General features: G+C 41.3%; 1 protein-coding gene and 1 pseudogene across 4 annotated transcripts in view; both read left to right on the forward strand.

Annotated features, from left to right (window-relative positions):
* CDK19 (cyclin dependent kinase 19) overlaps positions 1-13917 on the forward strand; it is a 186982-nt gene that overhangs the window by 47280 nt on the left and 125785 nt on the right. The gene's annotated exons all lie outside the window — the stretch shown is intronic.
* LOC142452772 (receptor expression-enhancing protein 3-like) lies at positions 9900-10816 on the forward strand (annotated as a pseudogene).

Consider the following 13917-nt stretch of genomic DNA (forward strand, 5'->3'; position numbering starts at 1 on the left):
GGGAGGAAGCGTTTAAGAACTAGAGGAACATTGTGAGTTACATTAATGCTACACTGCACCCTGAGTGACTCATCTCCTCTCCACTACCCCTCTGCAAGGGATGTCCAGTTGTCTAAAGATGGACATTGGGTCCCTGTCACGCGCTCCCCTCATTCATGATGATATGATCCCCTCCCCCCTTTTGTGCTTGATACCTGGTCCCCTTGACCCTTCATGATTACACGTGCTGGTGTGCTTCTTCCATGTGGGCTTTGTTGCTTCTGGGCTAGATGGCCACTTGTTTACTTTCAAGTCTTTAAGACCCCAGACGCTATATCTTTAATTAGTCAGGCACCATCAGCCTTCTTCACCACACTTAACTTATGCACACCTTTGTCTTCAGCATTTATATGGGGAAGGTGATCATACAATGATGGTTTTTGTTCTTTGGTGTCTTCTACCTGATCCCGTCATCACCTCGTGATCTCACAGGCTGTGTGCTTCTTCCCTGCGGGCTTTGTTGCTTCTGAGCTATATGGTCGCTTGTTAACTTAAAGCTTTTAAGACCCCAGATGCTATATCTTTTGATAGCCGGTCCAGGACCTTTTAATGTGATCCTTTTCAGAGCAGTTAGTAATGGTAATCAGGTACTGTCTTCTGGTTGTGGGGACTGATGTTTATGTGGTCCACTTGGCTATACAAGTAAATGTTTATAACGGTTTTTATTTGAACCACGATTCAGTCATAGTGTACATCCATGGGATTTTGTTGCTATATGTCTATACCGTACCCTCCTAATACACACACACAGACACAGACACACACAGACACTCAGGTTTTTTAATGGGCCAGTTTTTCTTTTTTAACATTTTATTGGCGACTCCTACAGCACTTATCACAATCCATCCAGCCATCTATTGTGTCGAGCACATTTGTACATATGTTGCCATCATCATTTTCAAAATATATTCATTCTGTTTGAGTCCTTGGTATCAGCTCCTCATTTTCCCCCTCCTTTCTCTACCCTCCCTCTCCATTGATAATTTAGAAATTATTATTTTTTCATGTCTTACACTGACCAATGTCTTCATCCACTTTTCTGTTGTCTGCCCCCCTGGAGGGGAGAATATGCAGATTATTGTGATCACATTCCCTTTCTCCCCAAACCTTGCCCTTCCCCTCCTGGGATGGCTACTCTCATTATTGGTCCTGAGGGGTTTATCTGTACAGTTTTAGCTGGATCCATGTATGTGCTCTGGTTTAGCTAGATTTGTAGGTAGAATTGGGTTCATGATAGTGGGCAGGGGGAACATTAAAGAACTAGAGGAAGTTGTATGTTTCATTAGTGCTATACTGCACCCTGACTGGCTCGTGTCTCTTCCTGTGACCCTTCTGTAAGGGGATGACCAATTGTTTACACATGGGCTTTGGGTCTCTACTCTGCACTCCCCTTCATTACATTGATATGATTTTTTGTTCTGGGTCTTTGATGCCTGATAACCTGATCCCATGGACACCTCATGATCACACAGGCTGGTGTGCTTCTTCCCTGTGGGCTTTGTTGCTTCTGAGCTAGATGGCCGCTTGTTAACTTCAAGCCTTTAAGAAGACCCCAGACGCTATATCATTTGATAGCTGGGCACCATTCGCTTTCTTCACCACATTTGCTATGCACCCATTTTGTTCTTCAGCGATCTTGTCAGGAAGGTGAGCATCATGGAATGCCAGGTTATTAGGACAAAGTGTTTTTGTATTGAGGGAGTACTTGAGTAGAGGCAATGGGCCAGTTTTTCTTGGTAGTGTCCCACGTCTAGATTTGTCTATTCTCAAAGTTCCTTCTTCTGTAGTCCATTGAAGACTGGCATTCACTTGAGAAGGGCTTCCCTCAACACCTGTATTATGGATGCTGTGAAGAAAAGGGCTTATGGATCCTGTTATTAATCTCGTTTCTTCTTTGACAGCCAGTGGAGTTTGGACTCTGTGAGTACGCCTGTGAGGCACGGCACATGTGATACTCCCAACATGGCACATGCAGTACAACACCGTGGGTGCCGTGATGTGAAAGAGGTCAGCGAGCACTGACTCCCATGCAATTTCCTTTTGTTCATCAGATGTCTTAAGTGATGTGCCTTATCTATTTGGCTGCTTACAAAGCCTATCCCTGGACTGCTTCTTGCATCTATCCCCTCCATTCTGGTTGTCCCTCATCAGTCCTTCCCTGCAACTTCTTCAATAGTGTACTTACCTCTGGTTTTAAATCCTCTGGTAAGTCCTGTCTGAATCAAGAATACCTGCTTGATCATATGTTTCTGTTGCTTAAAATCCCTTGGTGGCTCCATATGGATGGGAAAAGTACCGCCTTTTCAGTATTTCAGGGAAAAGGATGCCATTTCTGCCCTTCCCCCTTTCATGTGCTATTTCATCTTCAGCCCTTTGTGTTCTAGCTGTACTTGTCTTCTGTCAGTGTCTTGAGTATAGCATGGATTTTAATTCTTAGACTTTGCCCACACATTCCTGTTGTGTGTAGGGCCCTGTCCCCTGATACTTGCTTCACGAAGTCCTGCTCATTCATCTAGTTCCTCTCTGATGTTTCCATTGAAAATTACTTACCCCTCTACCTACTTATTCATCAGAACCACATCTTTTCCATTATTGATCTGATATGCTTTGTATATTCGTGTACACCTGTTATCATGCACACCAGACTGTAATTCTCGCTTGTGTGTCTCGGGGTGCAATGGTTCACTTGGGAAAGGATAGTCTTGTTCTTCTTTGTATTCCTAGCCCAGCAAAGTGCTTAGCACCACAGTCTGGGCTTAATAGATTTCAGAAATGAATGCCAGATATTACTTGTTATATTCCCTTCTTCAGCAAACAAATCTGCTTTGAGATTCATGTGCTCTCAAGGTAAGTTATAAAGTTATAAGTATTTCCCATTCACTAAACTCAGCATGCCCAAACCATTTTCCTTATGAACTTTTCCAAATGTAGCATCTTTTGATATTGTCTCAGCGAATGGCATTACCAGCATCATAACCGACAAAATGGAAACTTTATCCATTTTCAGCCTTCCTCTCCTTCAATTACAGTATCAAATTGATTACTAAATTCTGACAGTTCTGTCTCAGAAGTGTTGCTTGAATTCATTATTTCTCTGATATCAAGGGCTCAAGTAGAAAGCAAATGTTTTGAGAACGATGATGGCAACAAATAATAAATGTGCTTGACACGAAATATGTATGTGTGGATTGTGATAAGAATTGACGAGCCCCCCAAAAATGATTTAAAAACCCACAAAACACCTTTTCTTCTACACTGTTTACATATGGAGTACAAGCTTTTTGGGTAGGGTTCCCATGATTCCTTCCCTTTTTGGCCCGGTTTACTTGTCTAAGCTAATCCTGCCTTTGCTTATCTTGCACCTTCGCTCTCCAGCCATTCTGAAGCCAGCTTTTTCCTCAATAAACTAGACTCACTGTCACTGAGTCAGTGCTTACCCAGAGTGACCCCTGTGGGTACTGAGACTGACTGTTTTTTTTCCTTTTTAAAATCATTTTATTGGGGGCTCATACAGCTCATCACAATCCATGCATACATCCATTGTGTCAAGCACATTTGTACATTCATTGCCCTCATTGTTCTCAAAACATTTGCTTTCTGCATGAGTCCTTGGTATCAACTCCTAATTTTTTCCCCCTCTCTCCCGCTCCTCTTCCCTTATGAGCCCTTGGTAGTTTATAAATTATTATTTTGTCATATCTTACACTGTCCGACGTCTCCCCTTGACACCATCTGTGTATGGGAGTAGAAAACCCAATCTTTCTTCCAAGGCTGCTGCTGGTTTTGAACTGCAGACCACGAGGATATCAGCCCAACTCCTCACTTCTGTGTCACCAGGGCTCCTTTTTCCTGAGTATGCGTCAATTGTTTTCTTCCTAACAAACTTCTGTTTGGAATTCTCTGACCCTCTCTTTCCTTCCACTGCCTGGGAGACTTCTTGACAAGACATGGCACACATAGTACCTTCCGTAAGGTACCAAGAGGATTATTAATCTCAATAATTCTGAGCTTGTCATAGGTATTTCATGGGGGTGGACACGTGCGTGACTGTGTCAAAACAGAGTTTTTCATTATATTTCTTCACTTAAAATCTTTTTTCAGGGGGATTGTGAAGTCTTGAATACGTAGGGTAGTTTATAAGAAATTTTATTCATCCCTAGAGTTGGGCCCAGTCTTGGGACATAGAAAGAGTTATTTATTGATTGATATAAATAGTAAGGCTCTTCTGCTTTTCATACAAACAAACACACAAAAAAAGATTTTAACTATTATCTTGAGCTGGAATCTTTTCTTTAAAATGCTTCAAAGATGACCCGAACTGGTCTGGTCACTTGTAGTATTTTGATAGGAGCTATAGGGTCCTGGGGCAGTCTCATTGTAATGATAACAAATGGAGTTGTGGTTAGATCTTAACCATGCCCATGCATGTAAGACTGTTGACTGGTGCTTCACCTTGCCACAATTCACTTGACATGTGATTGTCACTAAATTTTGGCATGCTCAAAAAGTACATATATGTTCTTCATTAAACCAATTCTTAATATTTTATCCAAGAGGTGTTATGATTGGACTTGGGTCTTTAGGCTTGGGGTTGTCTTCCCCGGAGTACATTTAGAGTCTGCTACTGAATCTGGTTTCTTGGGCTACAACTTTCCTTTTAAGGTAATACTTTTCTACTCCTGGCACAATTAAGTGTATCTTAGTTTTCTGCTATCTATAGAATTGCTTCCTCTGGATTTTTCTAGAACATAGTGTCACAGATGGGAAATTTAATAGTATCACAGTGTCTACCTGATTTAAGTTTCTATTTGGCTGTTACTTAGTGTTCCTGTTAAGCAATTGTTTTTCATTGTAACTGAGGAAAGTGGAGCTTGTATGGTTTCGATACACATTATACACATGTGGAAGAAATGTGATCTTCAAATTAAAGAAAAATTCTGATATGAGGAGGTTTCAGAGTCAATGAAAAATTTGTGGACAAATTCCACTATCTTTGACTTCTGCTTTCTCCCATGAACTTTTTGAAACCCACCTATATAGCACATATAGGTTTATATACTACAAATACATACATTTAAATTTTTCCTGAATATTTTTTTAGTAAATGCCTTTATTTTCAAAACTATACATTTACTCTATTGTTATGATCGTCTGTAGTACATTTTGAAAAGCAGGTTCCCTACAGGCAAAATATTTTGAGATTGGTGTATCTGTCCTTATGCTTTTAGAAGACAGTCTTAAGGGAGGACTGAGCTGCCTCCGAAAAGCCAGGCTCCCCTAGGATTGCAGGCTATCTTCACTTGCTTTTCAGCCTTGTCATGTGAAAGAGCAAAGTGTGCTTTCATGATACTTAATATTATGTGTGCTGGAGACGTCTAATCTTTGTGGTGTGATTTGCCTTTACCACGTGGAAGAGCTTGTGGAGAGGGCACACACATGGAATGGGAACAAATTCCTCATCCTGCGTGTTAGTCTGTGAGGCAGGCACTGCTGGACATTCAGTAGATGATGATCTTTACTCTTCCTGACTAAGTACTGGTAGAAGGCCAAAGGTTGGCATTGACATAGTAGAGTGCCATGTAGTCCCAGCTGCCTTCTCGACCTACCTCTTCTTATGGTGAACCTCAGGTTTCACACCATCACTTATCATTTGGCAGTTGATGTACAAAAGAGAGATGGTAAAGCTATGCATGCTTTCAGTCATTCTTGGTTTAGAAACTGGAAATTTTAATTTAGAAGATCTTTCAGAATTTTATAAGTGTTGTAGATGGAAGTTATATTTAAGTTTATTAAATGCAGTCCTTGCGGGGTATGTTGTAGAGCCATTCTGTCTGTACAATTTAGAGTAAGAGGTCTTCGGCTTCTGTCTTCTGCTCAAGCTTTCAAATTTCTCAGAAAGCTTGGATGTGAAATTCAAAAGCCATTAATGTAATGTGTTAATTTTGCACTTTTTGTCTTACTGCAAAAAAAAAACCTTAAAAGTTTCTATAGCAACGGTAACCTATCCAGATTGTGTAATATTCTTTACAGCATTAAAAATAAAACTGTATGAAATTACATGAGCTTCTGGCATACTTAATCTAGAGGAACTTGGGATTTAAATATTTCTGTTTAAAAAATTATGGATCCATTTGGAAATTGTATCAAAAAGTTGGTAGAATTTCATTTCAAGAATTGGTTAAGCTTAAATAATTAGTAATAGATACCTGATGGCTGATTTAATAAGTGTATAAAATTTATAAGCATTGTGACAGCCCCTGGAGCACATATGATTTTACACACATACCTACACATGCTTTTAAGGCAGAAGGGTGATATTTGGCTATAATTATACTCAGTCACCTCCTTGTGGTTTTCAGTCACTTCTGGGTAGGCTAAATGAATCCTGCTTTTATGTTGGGAAGAAACAAGAGTGGAGAAAAAGGAAAAAATAAGTTTACTTACACTTTCCCTATTTTTCACTTTGCTCTGTAAGACATACTAAAATACCACTTTGGGAATATGAAAGATTGTTTTAACAGGTTAGTATTTGCCAGGTAGCAAATTATTTTGGCTATACCTCTCCTCTAATTTTAATGTAAAAAGTGATAGAATGAAAGTACTAACATTAGATAAAACAACTCCTTGTGATACCACCATCTTAACTATTTTTCATTTGTTGTATTTAGTAAGTATACAAAAAGGCTTCAAACAATTTGTGGAAAAATTTCCATTATTTTGCCATCCCATATTTTCCACGAACCTTTAAAGGCACCCGGTGTATGTATTAGTATTTTCACATAGTATAATTTGTATATTTCCTAAATAATAGATGGCAAATATTTTCATTGTTTCTACTGGTTATGATTTTCATTTTAAGAATTGCTTAACACTCAACATTTAAAAATTATTTTTTAATCATTTTATTGGTGGCTTGTACAGGTCTTTTTTTAAAAAAAATCTTTTTATTAGGGGCTCATACAACTCTTACCACAGTCCACACATACATCAATTGTGTAAAGCACATTTGTATATTCATTGCCCTCATTATTCTCAAAACATTTACTCTCCACTTAAGCTCCTCATTTTTCCCCTCCCTCCCTGCTGCCCCCTCTCTCATTAAACCTTGATAATTTATAAATTATTATTTTGTCATATCTTGCACTGTTTGATGTCTCCCATCATCCACTTTTCTGTTGTCCATCCCCCAGGGAGGAAGTTATATGTAGATCCTTGTAATTGGTTCCCCCTTTCTTCCCCACCCTCCCTCCATCCTCCCAGTATCGCCACTCTCACTATTGGTCCAAAGGGATCATCTACCCTGGATTCGCTGTGTTTCCAGTTCCTATCTGTACCAGTGTACATCCTCTGGTCTAGTTAGATATGTAAGGTAGAATTGGGATCATGATAGTGGGGGTGGGTGTTGGGAGAGAAGCATTTAGGAACTAGAGGAAAGTTGTATGTTTCATCGTTGCTATACTGCACCCTGACTGGCTCATCTCCTCCCTGTGACCCTTCCATAAGGGGATGTCCAGTTGCCTACAGATTAGCTTTGGGTCTCCACTCTGCACTCCCCCCGTCTTTCACAATGATAGGATTTATTATTGTTTGATGCCTGATACCTACCTGATCCCTTCGACACCTCGTGAACACACAGGATTGTGTGCTTCTTCCATATGGGCTTCCTTGCTTCTGAGCTAGGTGGCTGCTTGTTTACCTTCAAGTCTTTAAGACCCCAGATGCTGTATCTTTTGATAGCTAGGCACCATCAGCTTTCTTCACCACATTTGCTCATGCACCACTTTTTCTTCAGCGATCGTATCAGGGAGGTGAGCACACAGTGATAAGATATTTTGTTCTTTGATGCCTGATAACTGATCCCTTTGGCACCTTGTGATCATGCAGGCTGATGTGCTTCTTTCATGTGGGCTTTGTTGCTTCTTAGCTAGATGACCGCTTGTTTTCCTTCAAACCTGTAAGACCCCAGACACTGTATCTTTTGGTAGCCGGGCACCATCAGCTTTCTTCACCATATGTGTTTATTCACCCACTTTGCCTTCAGTGGTTGTGTCGGGAAGGTGAGCATCACTGAATGCCAGTTTAATAGAACAAAGTATTCTTGCATTGAGGGAGTACTTGAGTGGAGGCTCAATGTCTATTTGCTACCTTAATACTAATCCTATACATGTATGCACATAGATTTATTTCCACATTCTCATACATAAATATATTTACATATGTACTTGCCTTTATGTAGACCTCTGTAAATGCCCTTTGCCTCCCAGCTCTTTCATCTATTTCCTTTGACTTTCCTCTTGTCCCACTATCATGCTCAGCCTTCATTTGGGTTTCAGTAATTCCACTTGATTACATTACCCTTGGTCATGCCCTACCAGGCCTCCTACACCCTCCTCACTACCAATTTGGATCACTTGTTGTTCCCTTTTCCCTGGGTTTGTTAACACCCCTACCTTTCCCCCCACCTCCCCCTCTCCCATGTCCCCCCTGAACTGTTGGTCCCGTTGTTTTCTCCTCCAGATTGTTCATCCACCTATCTTATTTAGACAGACCTGCGGAGATAACAACACGCACAAGAACAAGACAGAGCAAAACCAAGCAACAAAATAAAACAAAACACCACCAACACCAACAAGCCAATGACAACAAAACAAAACAAAATACAACAACAACAAAGAAGATGTAGCTAGTTCAAGGACTGTTTGTTGGCCTTTAGGAGTGTTTTCCAGTCGAGTCTGATGGGGTGCCAAACCCTGGCACCAAAGTCTGTTTTTGGCATTCCCTGGGACCTTTGTTGCTCTGTTTCTCATGTAGTTCTGTTGCATGCCCTTAGTGTTTTGCCTTGGTGTGGTGGGATCAGATCGCGTGGAATTCCCATACTGTGTCTCCAGTGTTGTCCCCTGTAGGGCTGGCTATGTGTCAATGAGGGATTTTGTGTCTCATAGTGGGGCCAGCCATGTGGTCTTATCTGTGAATTGTCTGCCCTGAGCGTCAAGGCTTGGTGGGTCAGGATGTGCTCCACTCTCTCTTCCTTTGCTCCCGTGTGCTCTGATCAGACATGTCCCCCTTCCTGAGCTGCAGATTCAGTGCTGTCCTCTGCAATGAATTCTTCCGGGGGAGGGCAGGTGTCCACATTGTTGGGATTGGGACGGCCCTCAGACCTTCCACTCCTACAGCTCTTGTAACAATCCATACGTCAGTTGTATCAAGCACATTTGTATATATGTTCCCATCATCTTTTTGAGAACATTTTCTTTCTACTTGAGTCCTTGGTATCAGCTCTTCTTTTTCCTCCTCCCTCCCCTTACCCTTCCAGTCTCGTGATCCTTTGATAAACTAAAAATTATTATGTTCATATCTTACACCATACGAGTCTCCATTCACCCACGTTTCTGTTGTTCACCCCCCTCAGTGTGTGTTATACATCAGTCATTGCAATCAGTTCCCCCTTTCTCCTCCGACTTTCATCCTACCCTCCTGGTATTGCTACTCCCATTAATGTTCATGAAGGGTTTATCTCTCCTGGGTTCTGTATTGAGAGCACTTATGTGTACCAGTGTACATGCTCTGATCTAGTTGTATTTGTAATGTAGAACTGGGGTCATGATAGTAGGGGGGAAGAAGCATTAAAAACTAGAGGAATGGGGGGACCGACCTCTGCGCAGCTTGGGCCGAGGTGAGTAGACTACACCGGGCCGGCTCCCGAGGGGCCAGCGAGGCCCTGGGGCGCACGAGGAAGAGGAAGCGTCACGCTTGGACTGCTGTGGGTGGCCTGGTCCTCCGCTGGGCCAGCCCCCGCTCGCAGCACCCTCTCCCTCCCCCTCCCCCACCCGTGCCGAGGTGCGGTCTGAACCCTGGAGAAGATGGTGTCCTGGATGATCTCCAGAGCCATGGTGTTGGTGTTTGGAATGCTTTATCCTGCATATTATTCATACAAAGCTATGAAAGCAAAAAATTTGAAAGAATATGCCATTAGGAAGACCTCTCTGATGGGTAGTATTTGAGCAGAGACCTAAAGCAAAGAGAAAGCTCTCCATGTGAATAACTGAGAGAAGAGCATTTCCAGCAATGAAGCAATATGCCCAGAGGCCCTGAGGCAGAACCAGACCAACACACATAAAGAAAACAAAAGGACATAGCTTGGACAGAACAAATGAAGAGGGGATAGGAGTAGGTTCGATGGATGATGTACTGGATTGTTTTTGCTCTCTATACTGTGATTGAAGCAGTAGCAGATCAAACAGTTGCTTGGTTCCCCCTGTACTATGAGTTTAAGATTGCTTTTGTCATATGGTTGCTTTCCCCCTATACCAAAGGAGCAAGTTTAATATATAGAAATTTTCTTCATCCGCTTCTTTCTTCAAAGGAAAGGGAGATTGATGATTACATTATACAAGCAAAAGAACGAGGCTATGAAACTATAGTAAACTTTGGACGACAAGGTTTAAACTTAGCAGCACCTGCAGCTGTCACTGCAGCAGTGAAGAGTCAAGGAGCAATAACGAGCGGTTAAGAAGCTTCAGCACACATGGTTTAACAGCTATTCAAGGTGATGAGCCTGTGGGGCAGAGACCATACCAAACTCTGCCAGAAACAAAAAAGAGAAGTAAACCAGCATCCAACGAATCAGCAGGGTATGCAATTCCACTGAAGGATGGGGATGAGAAAACAGATGAAGAGACTGGGCCGTACTCAGATCTGAAAACTATCAAAGGCCGTAAAGAGGTGCAGTATGGATCACAAATATAAAGTAAAGAAACGACCACAAGTGTATTTTTAGCCATCTGCACCTTAAGTACTACAAGAAAAATTATGCTAATACATTGACTTCATTTTTAAACATTATATATTCGACATTTACACATTAAGATAATACTTTAAATTGTGCTGGTGATAGGGTTTATCTCATCAATTTAAATCATTTTTATTTCTTTACCAGTTACTTCCCAATCTTGACTACTAAAGATAGTTATGTAAAGTTTATTCATACGTATACCAAAATTATTAAAATCCATGTTGTCTGTTTTAAATCCCCAACAATATTAAGTGCCTGGGATATAAGATGAAAAATAAATTCACAGTATACTTGAAAAAAAAAATCCTAGAGGAATGTTGTGTGTTTCGTCGGTGCTGTACTACATCCTTGCCAACTCGTTCCTTCCTTGTGACCCTTCTGTGAGGGGATGTCCAATTGCCTACAAATGGGCTTTGGATCTCCACTCTGATCCCTTTAGCTTGCATCGATATGGGTGTTTGTTTTGGGTCTTCTGATGCCTGATAGCTGATCCTGTGGATACCTCGTGATCACACAGGTTGGTGTGCTTCTTCCATGTGGGCTTTGTTGCTTCCCTGCTAGATGGCCACATGTTTAACTACAAGCCTTTAAAGCCCCAGATGCTAACTCTTTAATAGCCGGGCACCATCACCTTTCTTCACATTTTCTGTACCATTTTGACTTCAGGGATCATGTTGGGAAGGTGAGCATCACAGAATGCCAGGTTATTAAAAGTGTTCTTGCGTTCAGGGAGTACTTGAGTAGAGACCCAATGTCTGTCTGCTACCTTAATACTTAACATATATAAATAGTTGCACATAGGGCTATAGCCCTATCATTATACATTTAATATATTTACATATGCACATCTCTATGTTTATACCTCTATAAACATCTTCTGCCACCTAGTTTTCCTCTATTTTTTACTTTCCTGCTGCCCCACTATTATGTTTGACCTTTATTTGACTCTCAGTATATTCTCTCAGCTACATTGCACTTGATCAATCCCCACCAGGCATTCTACGCCTCCTCACCATCGATTTTAGATCCCTTGTCCCTGGATTTGTTGGCAACCCCTCCCTTTGCACAGCCTCCTCCTCTCCCCTTTTCCCTTGGAACTGTTGGCCCCTTGTTTTCTCATATAGACATGGAAAAAAAGATATCAAAACAACAACAAAAGCCTATAAATAGTTCCAGGTCTGCCTGCTAACTCTTATGTATATTTTCTGATCTGGTCTGATGAGGTGCCTCTCCCCCCAGTCCGAAGTCTTTTTTCGGGGACTTTGTTGCTTTGCTTTCCTTGCTGCTTTGTTGCGCTCCCTTGTTACCCACCGGGGTGTGTCAGACCAGGTACAACCCCCCCACTGTGTCTGCATTTCTGTTCCCCATAGTGCTTTGGGTCAGCGAGGGAAGTCATTTCTCCTGGTGGGATCGGCCCTACTGTCCTCTCTGTGCATTGGCTGCTAGGAGCAGGAATGTCTTCCTTGAGGCTTGGTGGGCCAGGATGCAGTTCTCTCTCCCTCTCTCTCTCCCTCTCCCTCCCTCCCCCTCCCCTCCCTTGCATTTAGTTTGGTCCCTTATGGTCTATGCAGACCCACCATTACCCCTGGGCTGTGTCTTTAATACTGTCCTCTGTAGTGCAATCTTCTGGGGGAGGGGGTCTATGTAGCTGGGATTGGGGCCAGCCCTGAAGACCTCACTGTTCTTTGCTGCTTTATGCTGGTATGTTGCCCTCAAGGGTTGGCGGATCAGGTTGAGGTCTGGTCTCTCTCTCACTTTCCTGTGGAGACATAAACAATATCCTCCCTGTGGGTTAGTGCCCTGCTCCTCCACTGTCCATGTACTCTTTTCCCCCCTTCTTTTTGGTTCACTGCTGTATATACATCCCTGGGTTGAGTCTGACCCCTGCCAGAACACTCTTGTAACATTTTAAAGAATTACTTTCATCTTAAGAATTGTTTTTTGTTTATCAAAATGCTTAATTCTTTCTTGAATAACTTTTGTTAGAAGGAAAAAAATGAATATAATTTTTAAATGTATGGGAGAAAGTAACCATCATTTAATTATTTGCTCAAAACATAGATGATTTTGAAAACTTTAAAAGGCACGTAATCCTTTTTTAAAAAATAAATTATTTTTGGTGGAATTATACACTATAAAACTTCCATTTCACCATTTCTAGACCTCATGATCAGGGAAATTGGTTACTTTCTTTACATTATATTCAGACTCTTGGTATTTCTGTTAACTTGCTGCACTTCCATATGTTTAGTTTCTGTCATGTATTCCCCGGAGGCTCAGCCTTCTCTTCTTTTCTTTCAAATAGCTGTTTATCCTTTGGTCTTGTACCTGTATATGTATGTGTATGTGTTTGCGTATATATTTATAAAGTAATGTAGTACTGGAGGGTGACATACACTCATTGAAACTATGCTTAGTTTCAAAATGACTTCAAAGAACCCACAGTATAGTCTCAGGGATTCCTCCAGACTCAAAAACTCCCGGAAGTCTGGATTCTTTAAGAATGTGAAGTTTTTTTGCATGTTTTTCTCGCGTTTTACAGGATTCCTCTGTTGTGTTTCTCATCAGAGTGTTCAGTAATGGAGGCTAATAAAGTGTTTTTAAATGGATACTATTAATAATAAACTGCCTTCTCATCTCCTAAACACTGATTGGGGAACGTGAGGAATAGCTGAGTAATACAGATGTGATGTTGTCAGTGCTACATTTGACAAAGCCGTCATGATATGGTGATACCTTGCTGTGTCTCTAACACAATCAAAAGTCAAAATAGCTCATGATATGAATGACACCTGGGCATTCACCTTGGGCCTTGGGTTGGGCGTGGTGTCAATCCTCTGAGGCTACTGTGTGTATTAGTCACTCATCTGATACTGGTAGTAATTGTAGGGGATTTATCACTATTATTGAACTTCCCTTGAAAGGAGTTTATTCCTTGAAACTGGTGCTGTGTTTAGTATCCCGTTCTGTTTTTCTATTTTGAAATTTGTGTTTTGACTCAGTTTAATGTTTTCATTGTGACATGAATTTCTTTTGGTATTTCATATTTCTGTATTTGAAATACTTTAAAAGATAATAAGCAGTAC

The sequence above is a fragment of the Tenrec ecaudatus genome, chromosome 7, assembly GCF_050624435.1.
Source record: "Tenrec ecaudatus isolate mTenEca1 chromosome 7, mTenEca1.hap1, whole genome shotgun sequence".
Lineage (NCBI taxonomy): Eukaryota > Metazoa > Chordata > Mammalia > Afrosoricida > Tenrecidae > Tenrec > Tenrec ecaudatus.